This window comes from Montipora foliosa, chromosome 3, assembly GCF_036669935.1.
Source record: "Montipora foliosa isolate CH-2021 chromosome 3, ASM3666993v2, whole genome shotgun sequence".
NCBI classification, from domain to species: domain Eukaryota; kingdom Metazoa; phylum Cnidaria; class Anthozoa; order Scleractinia; family Acroporidae; genus Montipora; species Montipora foliosa.
In genome coordinates, this window is record NC_090871.1 from 934,435 (window position 1) to 946,934 (window position 12,500).

Here is a 12,500-nt window from a genome sequence, read left to right on the forward strand (position 1 = left end):
TTCTTTAAACGTCACCTCACAAATCTTCGTTTCGATGGATGAAACTTGGCTCAATTGGACCAAATTATTCGTGTTTCACTCCTCACAGACAGAACACCATTGAAACTAACCGCCACAATTTCTTATAGGTCCGACAAAGTATTTTAACATAGGTCTCAAATAGGGTGTTGGCAAACGACGTCATTTAGAAAATAGTAATAAAGGTGGTCTTATTCTTGTTTTTTTTTTTTTTTTTTGCTTGTATTAATTAATTAGGACAATCGTTATAAATTAAGGGTATTGTTTAACTGTTCTCGCTTTAAATTTGTAATAGCCTCTAAACATTCCTTTAATGGCAGTTCCTTAAAGTTTTCAAGAGGTACCTCTTACTAACCGAGTTGCATTGGAGACCCGTTCTTAAGTTACGGACCGAGTTTTTTTTTTCCCGTTGATTTATGGCCCAAGCGCGCCTGGACGCGAAAAAGCTTAAGTTAAAAAAAGGTTTGAATGGACACAAAGCTCGAAGAAACATATGCAAGTGTATTACGCTGGCTTGGTGTTACATGAAACGAGAGCGACACAAGCTTGACAAGTCGTGATCAGCTACATTAAGTACATATAATTGCCGTAATACTACGGGGAATATAGTTGCTTTGATTCCTGTGTCAGAATAGTTTATCAGTTGATGCTAGTGTTGTACACAGTTGAGGAGGCCAGAATATAAAATAAGGTGAACCAACTGCAACGCTTCGCTCGATATAATATCCCAACAAACGTTTGATACAAATAATAACTTCAGTGCTGGTGATCACAGGCTGGTTTCAGATTGGATTTGAGTCAATGCCGCATTTTAAATTGAAAAAGGCCAGGAAACATTTTCTACGTTTTTTCCTTTGGTTTTCAAAATATTCAAGGAAAGATCGGGGATTTACCGTTTTGCAGTTGATTTAGCACAAAAACGAAGCAAAGATGAATAACGTGTGTTTTTTTTTTAACATCGTTCTTTCTACATCACTGAATTTTTTCTTAGTTTAAATTGATTCTCGTACTTCGCAGACAAAGAGAACACTATAAAAGTTAACAAATAGGCCAGTCTAGATGTTTACCTGTTGTAGTAGAGGTATGGTCCATACACCACAGCACCTGTTCCGTCCCAGTCATAAGGCAGTGTGTACTTCTTACGCGCCAGTCCTGCTTTTAACATGTTCATGTTTTCGTATTCTTCAAGCTCCCTTCTGTCATGGTAACCGTCCATCACAAAGATAGTCTCAGTTCCCATGATTCCTAGCGGGTCTTTCATCCAGGCTCCTACCCAGTCCCTTGCGTTGTGGGTCACTGGTTTACCAATCGACTTGATGTTGGTGCAACTGTCTGCCGCAGGAAAGCAAAAGAAGAAAAAAAAAGGTTAAACTGAATAATGAATCCACAATAAAGTCAATGGAACTTGAAAAATTCAATGTTATCATGTAAACGTGAACGCATCCTGTCCTACAAAAACCGACTGCACATGTGCAGGGATACCTCCAATTGCCTTCATAACAAGCCCGACTAAAAAGTGGGCAGTTTTTAATAGACTTTGGCGTATTGGTCAATCTATAAAGGCAACATAATTATTTCTGAAAGAAAATGCATGCCGATCACATCTTCACAGCACGTTCTATTTCAGGGCTAAGAAATTTCTATGTATATAAATCGAGTTGTAAAAAATTCACAAGAAAAGCTAACGAAGCTTCTATTTTCAATTTGATGTGTTGTCCTTTCCGATTTTCTTTATGCAGTTAGAAGAGATTTTGTGAAAGAAGCAACAGAGAGTTTAAGAGATCTCAAAGTCCATTTTCTATGCATTTCTGGATTAATAATAAAAATTACACTAGCTTTCCTCGATTGTGATTCCTTTAAAAAACTCCTATTTTCCACTAATTCACTTGCTAAGTTTTTATCGCACAGCTTGTTATCGGACAGTTCAATAAAAATGTTTGGGTTAAATCAACCAATCACAACCTTAGCTTAAATCATCGAACATTTAGGCTTTCTTTCTTTATTTCTTTCTTTCTTTCTTTCAGAGCAAACAATAAACAAATTAAGCTTCTTTTGTCAGTCTTTTAATGCAAATCTTCCCTTTCTTTCATAACTTGGCTCTTCTTCTTTTCTCGGAAATTGTAATTTTTATGATTAATTTGTAAGAGGACTTTGTGTCGTCCAATTCGGTCTGTAATAATACTCGTGATAAAGAAATCGGACTCCCGACTGCGCGGTCGTCCGATTTTATTAATCATTCGTATGATTACAGACCAAATTGGACTCCACTGAGTCCTATTACCATTACTAACTTTTGAAATTGACCAATCGTAATCGTAGATTTCATTCACGTTAATAACAAACATCTGTCATCTTTTGAGGAAACTTTTCCTTCTGTCCACTTATTACGCTTACCATTACATTTGTAATTAACTTGTATTATTCACTGATATAAAAAAATACTTGATCAAGCGGATCTAGCATGAGACCCCATCGTAAGAGTTCAAAGAGAGAGGAAAGAAATCATTGTCGCCGCAACGTTTGTAAGCTTTGCAATTTTTCCGCATGACTTCCGGTTTTCTTTACATCCAAAACGCCAGCTTTAGTATAAATTTAGCGCAAAGTGACCCCAGCATGATGGCAGCTTGCGCTTCATTTTCCGCGCAGTCAAAACAATATGTTGCTCGATCCAGTCTTGAATTAAGATCATTTGTATCATTCAAGTTTGCTTTTCCAAAAAAAGGACAAGAATCCATATTTACAACTCCATTTGATCTTCTGAATAAATCTAAAGCAGGGCAATCATGAAAAACGGACAAATAACTTATTTACTTTCAGAACAGTAAAAAGTGACTAAAACTGAAAGGAAGTAGTTTCTTGGACTGAATGAAGCACATGCCATGTCGAATTCACCCAAAAGCTTGACGGAACGAGAAAAGTCTCACAAGTGCCTGTAGAAATCAAAACAAACCTCTCTGGAGAATGCTAACACTGTTGTCTGCTTTGGCGGCCAAGTCACGCTTCTCTTCAATAATCATCCTATGCATCTAACAAAGAAAAGAACGGGAAAGAGTAATCACCAAAAAAATCACGCTCTCCTCAGTACTTATTCCTTCCTCTAAAATGTTAAAAGCAAAAAAGCCGCAGCACTCTGAAACTATGACTTAAAAATATTTTCGTCCGATCATAGACGTGTTGCGTTGATTGGTTCATCACAGCCACTTATCCTAGAAAATACCGTAAGATACACGTCCTCTCTTCCCCGATTTCTTTCTGATAACATCGTCTGATAAGACTTCATTTCATTTTTCCGATAACAATTATAATAAAACCACTGAGCTAAAAGCCATTCTGTCGGCATCGAAGCTACTTCAAATCACGTGTTAAATCAAAGGGTAGAAGGTGGTGGGATAATGAGGATAAAATGCATAATATATTATACCGCCTATGCGATCTGGCCACGCACTTCATTTACAAAGTATTGCAATTTTTCCTTTATTGCTAGTCATTCAGTAACATGTGAACTTCATTCTTGTCTTTGTATGATACTGAATTTAGCATTGACGTCGTTTAAAAGTTGTGCTTAATATTCGCCAAGGTAAGTATTAACTAACGCAGAGCTCATGACCTTGAAGCATTTACACATTTTTTTATGCCCAGATATGCAAGTGGACAAAAATAAGATCGAAGATGCTTGCGCCGGAAAATGTACGAGCAGCGTTACGTCCAAATAAGGAACTTTTTAAACTCAATAAACCCCAGCTCTATCTGAGCCAGATTTAAACGCCTCAAAGTCGTGTGCTTATGCTAACGCCTTCTTAAGCGTCAAAACGGGCTCGTGGACCACTCTTTTCATCACCGTTTCTTTCATATTTTATAGACGGAGAAAACCAACATACAAAGATTCAAAAGTTCATATAGTTGCATTGTCTCCACGAATTATTGCACTTCCATGCCGTTTTGCCTCGCAAAGTTAGCTTTACTGTGACGTTCGGTTTCGAGAAAATGATTCGTGCGCATTGAGAGCGATGTCTTCTCGTCCCCAGAGTCCGCTTTTCTTTTGGTCAACACCAAGAATACGGACTCTAGCCACCGCCAAAAATACGGGAAGTCGTGGTAATGGTATTATAATGTTGTAACCGTTGACAACCGTTACTGTTTCAAATTTCTGAGAATGCGCAGAAGAGCAAAGAGTCCGTGATTTGCGGACTTCCTGCTTTAGCTGTGGAATCAGTTAGTGTTATTTGGCCGCTGACCAAAAGAACAGCCGACTCCTGGAACGAGAATGAAAGCGATGCTTCAATGCATGTATCCTGCATGAATACGACCAATAGCGTGAAAAAGCCATCGTTTATTGGATTTTTTTGGTGTCTCCATGCTACTGAAACATTGAGCGTGATATATCTAATTTTCTAAGCAAGAATTGATCATCACAGTTGAGAGGAAATTTTACAGCCGTGTTCAATAGTTTCCCTTTGAATGAAAGAGACGCTAGAGTTGACGTTGTCGTCAAAATGCAAACCTCACTGCTTTTCAATTGAATAAAACTGACTAGTTATCCCAACAACAACTTGATTTACGATTTGAAAAAAGGAAAGCGGCTGAATTTTTCAGGTTTCTTTTAAAATGGCTTAAAGTGTCTAGGTAAGTCCGAGTGTTCACCCACCCGACTTCACGTTATGTTGGTACAACTTTCCTCGATTAGCCTTTGCTAAATGCTAGTTGTGTACTTACTGTGAGCTAATTTTGTAATTAGGGGTGTTCAAATTTAATGAACTTGTTAATAACCTTGTGTGACACAATCTCTCCTTCAAGCTCTGGTTTCGCTAGCGCTTTCTCACGTGACTCCTACATTCCTGACCAATGACTCATAGAATTGCAATCAAACTTCACCTTACTAGTAAGCATCGTTTAATTTTCTGATTTTCTTTTTTTTTTTTTTTCAATAACCATGTGAGCGTTAGCCCTACCAATGAAAATGGGCCCGTACAACTGCAAAGACATTGCAATAAATCTGAATTTAAAAAAAAAACATTTAAAAAATGGAAATGAAAGCCGGCAGTTATTTCAACATTGAGAAGCTTATCGCCGGCCCATACAATGAGGTCGCCATATTTTGGGAAAAGAACAACTTTGCAAGTTGCAGTTATTGTACTGAAGATGGGATTTCATGAAAGATTTAAATTCCCCGTAGCAATCATCAAGCACCCATGATCGCTTTTCTGCTCTCCTTTTTTAGAAATTCAACGAATAAGAGGTATGAATCCCCTTTCAAGACTAAAAATTTCAGGCTTTCCTTCTGGCGTTACTGCCAAAGCAGAGGGGGGGGGGGGGGGGGGGGGGGGGTTAAAGGAAATGATATCTTTTGACTGTTGACACGGGCAAAATCTGATGTCTCGTTTGCTGGAGTCGAACTAAAAACCTCCCTTTTTGCTAGCTCCGTTGTTCTACCACTGAGCTATACTGGGAGGCCTGTCCCGCTATACTGCTACAATCTTCGACAAATTAAATAGAACATTGAGACCACCCCTCCCCCCAAAATTAGTGATGGGAAAATGGCGCGTTTTGGCCTTCACGCACCTTCATCCTTGACTTGGGGGAGAGGGGGCATTTCTGTTCCATTTTATTTTGTCCAAGATTGTCTATGAGCCCCTGCTTGGCGTTACCAGTAGTATATGGGGTAATCACGACACGAAATCTGCTCTCGTTCGCTCAAAAGTTACATCATCCGAGAGCACATCTCCCATTCAAAAAATAAACTGAGCAAGGCGACACTGAAAAAAAACTAAATGCAAGTGGCATTTCACGTTAACATAAATTGCAAACAAAAAAGGGAATAAAACTATTGGAAAAAAAAAAAAAAAAGAAAGAAATCGCATGTAAGAAGGATTCGAACCATCTACCACAGATTATCTACCCCATCCAACTATCCAACCTACCCACATCTACGCTTTAGATTTTGCATCCGTGCGCTAACCATACCGAATACGCAAATTTGTTGAATTTTAAGAACTACATTTGCACTCCCTTAAATTTGTTGGCGATATTTACCTGATCTATCTTCTGATTTTTCCACGCTGAAAAATAGAGCATGATTTACGTTCACAAAAGTGTTGATGGGCACGATTTGCAGGCTATCAGCAACGAAGTTTGTCGATTTTTCACGATTTTGTCGTCTGGCCAGAAAGGTGACAGAACAGATTGACTCTTTTTTCCATTGCTTGTTAACCGTGCTTAACCGTTGAAAAGCGTCTCAAAAGAGACGTTAATCGTATAAAAAGTCTCGTGAATCGTGCCTTAAACGTTTTAATGTCATGTAAAACCATTCAAGTGCTCTACAAAGCTTTAAAAGCGCTACTTTAATGCTTGAGTCTTTTGCCATTGCTTCGTTTAATCTCAGCGATGCGACCCTACATAGACCCTATAGTTTTATCGATTAACTCCCCAGAAATGCTTCCAGAGTAAGATCAGTAGTGGGCTTGAGAACTCTAACTCTTACTTTTGTTTCCTCGGGTACTCTTTTTCTCGGTGGCAATTTTTTCGTCAATTCTACGTAGAGTTATACCCTTATTCTTGATCGTACTGGCAATTTTCATTTTAGGTTTGGCTTTTTTATACGCTCCGCTTCTCTTAAAATATCTTCCATGTAGTATCTCAACATAGCAACACTAGCGACGAGCGTGACTGCGTCAAAGGCCAGTGGTTTCGGATGATTAATGTGTTGACAGATGACCTCTTAATTGACCAAATCTTGAATTTGTGAGGTCATAGCCTGTACAGACAAACTTGGACAAATTAAATGGAACATTGAGACCACCCCTCCCCCCAAAATTAGTGATGGGAAAATGGCGCGTTTTGGCCTTCACGCACCTTCATCCTTGATTTGGGGGAGAGGGGGCATTTCTGTTTCATTTAATTTTGTCCAAGATTGTAGTCTACGATGGCTAAGATTGCCGAAACGGTGTATTCTCGCAATATTGTCAGGATGTAAAGGTCAAACGTCAACCCCGGTAAATGAAATCAAGAGCAAGATGATGATTTTTCGATTTTTTAATTAACTCAGAGCTTTCAAAAGTTTGTTAACTGATTAATTTCTTTGAGGAAGTCAGCTCAATAAGGAATAATCTCCCTGAAAGGACTCCAAGGAGACAAAAATAGAAACTGACGCAGAGGAGGTAAAACCGCAAAACATCTCGTTACACTGATGGATGACTAACGCCAATCAGTTAACTGATGCGCTCCTGAGCCAAGCAGTACGTGTCACAATTTGAACTGAAGCCAAGATCAACCTTCCAGTTTTTAAAAGAGAGAAAAATCACAATCATGATTTTAGTTGGTGACCTTACTGATAAGTTACCTATGGAACTTTAAAGTCATTTTGCGACAAGAGTTTCAGTAAACGGAAAGAAATTCTTTAAAGTTTAAAACGCATAGTACAAACAAGAATGGGCGGAGAAAATGGTAAATGACATAAACCTGGAAATGTAAGATAGGTCTGCCATTTTTTCGTGTACCGCTCAATATACGGCCCTGCTCACGCTAATGACGTACTGCCCTCATACGGGCATTTTCCCAAACGTTTTAAAATGAAAGCGAGCAGGGGGCCGTACGGGCCATGTGATAAATACGATATACCAAAGAGTTGTAGACATGTTATTTCATTGATAATTCCAATTTCTTCTATTCCTTGCGTGCGCTTGAAAGTTGATTGTGGTTCCCCTGTGGTTGCGATAGTCCAATAAAAAGGTTCCTTCTGCAGGTACCGGAGCAGGGATTGCGTAAAGCGAAAGACAGAAAACAAAACAACTCCAAATAATGAGTAATCCCAAGTGACCAAAAATACAATGCTTTCCGGTACTTGCAGAAAGACCTGATAAAAAGCAGCCGAACAATTTTTCAGCAGTTTTGGATTTACTCCAAAAAACAACAACAACAACAAAAAGAAGGAAAACTACAAAAAAATATACTAATATTTTAATTAAGGCAGTTAGAAGTTTCTCCTTTTAAATTTTGTTTTCAAGCCTGAAATAACCACCACACCTTTTGAAATTTTTGCACAAAAAGTATGATATAAAGACCTCCCACATGCTACACAGAAAATAATAATACTACCTAGAATAGTCTTTTTGTTAAAGCAAACCTTGGAATATGTCCGCAAAGAAATTTGTACAGTGGGGGAGCTGTATAGTGTTAACTATTACGTAAGTGAAAATTCATCACAGATTTATGATCGTGCGGCCTACAAAATTTCTAAAGGGCAATTTTAAAGCTATTTTAATATATATAAGATATGCGATGTTTACAATCTTTCATTTGTTATGAAACCAAGAAAAGATCTAGAGTCTCTAGTTTTAGCAGCACACATTTTTCCCATCACCAACAGATCGACTCAGTTGATTACGGCTTTAATGTTCCCCAAAAGTAATGGGATAAGTGACTTGATACCTGCCATCCCAAGCGTATAGCACTTTTTCCCTTGGATTGTAATCCACCATGAAGTTGTAGCCATACTGGTTGGTGAACTTTATGTTGGGGTTCCACTGTCTTCCCGTCTTCGTGTCGTAAGCAAAGTTGATTGTGGTGAATCGGCTGGTGTAGCTGTGAATGGTGTAGATCACTCCACAAGCAACAAAAGCATTCCCTATCAAAGTGATAGGTTCTAAAATATACAAGACAAAACAGTGTCACCAACTCACGACAGTACACTGTAAAACCTCGTTGTATCGTGTTAGGACCATCGGGAGATACAACAATACTCACTCGCTTGTTAAATACAACTCTGCTGATGTCATTGATCAAGATAAAAATTGCCGAAAAAAAAACCCAGCTTAATTAAAGGAGGCTAAAATTTGCAGTTACTCGGTTGCGAAAAGTCGCGCAAATATACTATCTGAAATAGCTGATTCTTGACACGTGTGCTTTAAAGTAATTCCCTACTAGCAGAAGTCTCTTTTCTTTTTGTGTTCGCTCGGCTGACGACTGCGGGAAAAGCGACCTCTGCCATGGGTCGAAACTCACTGTGTTGAGCATGCTCGGCGGTTTCTTACCGACCGAATCCTCACGCGATATTCATGTTGTGTGGGCTCACTTAACAATGGTGGAATTACTGTAAATGAAACACGGGCACGGGACACAGCGGGCTTAATCAAAGCCAGCAAACATATCATGGGCCATGCGGTTTGAAGAGTGCCGTCCAAGGTAGTGGACGGCGGTTGGATCACAAAGAGTTTCGACCAATGGCAGAGGTCTCTTTTCCCGGACTTGTCAGCCCACCCTTCGAGCAGAGCTTCTCTAAAACTCAACAGAGGGCGAGCAAGAGAGGCTCTGCAGAAATCGTGTCAAGTCTTTTAAGTCGCCGCAGCCCAAGTTTCTGGGCTAATCATTCCGGTCACTGACCGGTTTAGGCAGCGCGCGCATCACATTTTTGACAAGCCGAAGGTCACAATCGAGCCTTCATGCACTACGAATATCAATATGGCATCTAGAAGTGCGATCGAGACTTGGCCTGGGTTTAAAACTGTCTCCAAGCAACGGTTTGCTCATACTGAACAAAGACACAAAATGATTTCTGCAGAGTCCTTTCTTTCTCGTCGAGTTAAGATATTAAAGGCTCTGTTGGCGGGGTGTCGTCAGCCAAGCGAACACACAAAGAATACCTCTGCTACCAGAGAATTTAAGTAAGTGCTTTATTAACCCACGTTCTTCATCGGATCCAGAAAGCGACTTGTGGACACGTAAAGAAAATATCAAAAAGCATGATGTTATATGTTAAATCCGCAGCTTTTAACGCATTCTCACAACATTGGTTTCATAAAGAGGGAGTGTATACCTGTATTAGGGTAAAAAGAGTGGGTAATGGTGTTTTTCACGATATTGATTTTACCGGCCATCAATGTTTTAGCGCTGTTGCCGGTATATGCACATAACACCCACAATCCCTGCTCATCCACTGCCAGGTCCATTCCATTATATCCACCCGACCGGTACTGGTTACTTCTCGGTGCGCAATTGCTCACGCTTATTTGAGCCTCTAGTCTCTCTGATCGCAGATTGTACTTCACAATTAGGTTAGAATCTTCTCTGGAATATTAAAGGAAAGTATAAGGCGGAGTATGCCAGTAAAGAAAACACCATTGTTTGAATGGAGACAAGAGTTAAAACATTGACAAATTGTTAAAATCGGCAAAATAGGTTCTTTCTCTAGTTAGTCTGTTTCCTGTAACGGAACTGTTTGTACTATAGCTTTAACAGCTATGATCAATGAACATTTTCTACTATCATGAATTAACTGTAAAAGAGGTGTTCATGTATCACGGAAACACGTCTTTTCAAGAAAAACGTTTAAATTCATTTCTCTAAAGAACAATAACTGAAATAAAATTCTTATATCGTGAGCGTTTTTGTTATATCTTCAACTGTTTTGAGCACGATTCGTGCGAGTTGAATCGTCTTTATGTTCCGACAACGAAGGTCTAATTCTTTAGACGTCACCTCACAAATCTTCGTTTCGATGGTTGAAACTTGGTTCAATTGGACCAACTTATTCGTGTTTCACTCCTCACAGACACAGCACCATTGAAACTAACCGCCATAATTTCTTATAGGCCCGACAAAGTATTTTAACATAGGTTTCAAATACGGTATTGGCAAACGACGTCATTTAGAAAATAGTAATTAAGGTGGTCTTATTCTTCGTTTTTTTTGTTTTTTTGTTTTTTGATTCTGTTAATTAATTAGGACAATTGTTCGTTAGACATACTTAATATAAATTAAGGGTATTGTTTAACTGTTCTCGCTTTAAATTTGTAATAGCCTCTAAACATTCCTTTTATGGCAGTTCCTTAAAGTTTGCAAGAGGTACCTCTTATACTAACCGAGTTGGAGACCCGTACTGTAAGTTACGGACCGAGTTTTCCCCCGTTGTTTTATGGCCCAAGCGCGCCTGGACGCGAAAAAGCGTAAGTGAAAAAAATGTTTCAGAATGGACACAAAGTTCGAAGAAACAAATGCAAGTGTATTTCGCTGGCTTGGTGTTACATGAAACGAGAGCGACACAAGCTTGTATTTCGCTGGCTTGGTGTTACATGAAACGAGAGCGACACAAGCTTGACAAGTCGTGATCACCTGCATTAAGTACATATAATTGCCGTAATACTACGGGGAAAATAATTGCTTTGATTCCGGTGTCAGAATAGTTTATCAGTTGATGCTAGTGTTGTACACAGTTGAGGAGGCCTTAATATAAAAATAAAGTGAACCAATTGCAACGCTTCGCTCGACATAATATCCCAACAAACGTTTGATATAAATAATAACTTCAGTGCTGGTGATCACAGGCTGGTTTCAGATTGGATTTGACTAAATGCCGCATTTTAAATTGAAAAAGGCCAGAGAACGTTTTCTACGTTTTTTCCTTTGGTTTTCAAAATTTTCAAGGAAAGATCGGGGATTTACCATTTTGCAGTTGATTTAGCACAAAAACGAAGCAAAGATGAATAACGTGTGTTTTTTTTTTTAACATCGTTCTTTCTACATCACTGAATTTTTTCTTAGTTTAAATTGATTCTCGTACTTCGCAGACAAAGAGAACACTATAAAAGTTAACAAATAGGCCAGTCTAGATATTTACCTGTTGTAGTAGAGGTATGGTCCATACACCACAGCACCTGTTCCGTCCCAGTCATAAGGCAGTATGTACTTCTTACGCGCCAGTCCTGCTTTTAACATGTTCATGTTTTCGTATTCTTCAAGCTCCCTTCTGTCATGGTAACCGTCCATCACAAAGATAGCCTCAGTTCCCATGATTCCTAGCGGGTCTTTCATCCAGGCTCCTCTCCAGTCCCTTGCGTTGTGGGTCACTGGTTTACCAATCGACTCGATCTTGGTGCAACTGTCTGCCGCAGGAAAGCAAAAGAAATGTTCAATGTTATCATGTAAACTTGAAGGCATCGTGCCCTACAAAAACCGACTGCGCATATGCAGGGATACCTCCAATTGCCTTCACAACAAGTCCGACTAAAAAGTGGGAAGTTTTCAATAGACTTTGGCGTATTGGTCAATCTATAAAGGCAACATAATTATTTCTGAAATAAAATGCATGCCGATCACATCTTCACAGCATGTTCTATTTCAGAGCTAAGAAATTTCTATGAATGTAAATCGAGTTGTAAAAAATTCACAAGAAAAGCTAACAAAGCTTCTATTTTCAATTTGATGTGGTGTCCTTTCCGATTTTCTTTATGCAGTTAGAAGAGATTTTGTCAAAAGAAGCCAACAGAGAGTTTAAGAGATCTCAAAGTCCATTTTCCATGCATTTCTTGATTAATCATAAAAATTACACTTTCCTCGATTGTGATTCGTTTAAAAAACTCCTATTTTCCACTAATTCACTTGCCAATTTTTTATCGCACAGCTTGCTATCGGACAGTTCAATAAAAATTTTTGGTTTAAATCAACCAATCACAACCTTGGTTTCAATCACCATAGAAACAGTGTACAGATTC

The 12,500-nt window shown here is 38.9% G+C and overlaps 1 pseudogene; it reads right to left on the bottom strand.

The window, feature by feature from the left end:
• LOC137994376 (uncharacterized) overlaps positions 1 to 12,500 on the bottom strand; it is a 28,940-nt pseudogene that overhangs the window by 2,062 nt on the left and 14,378 nt on the right.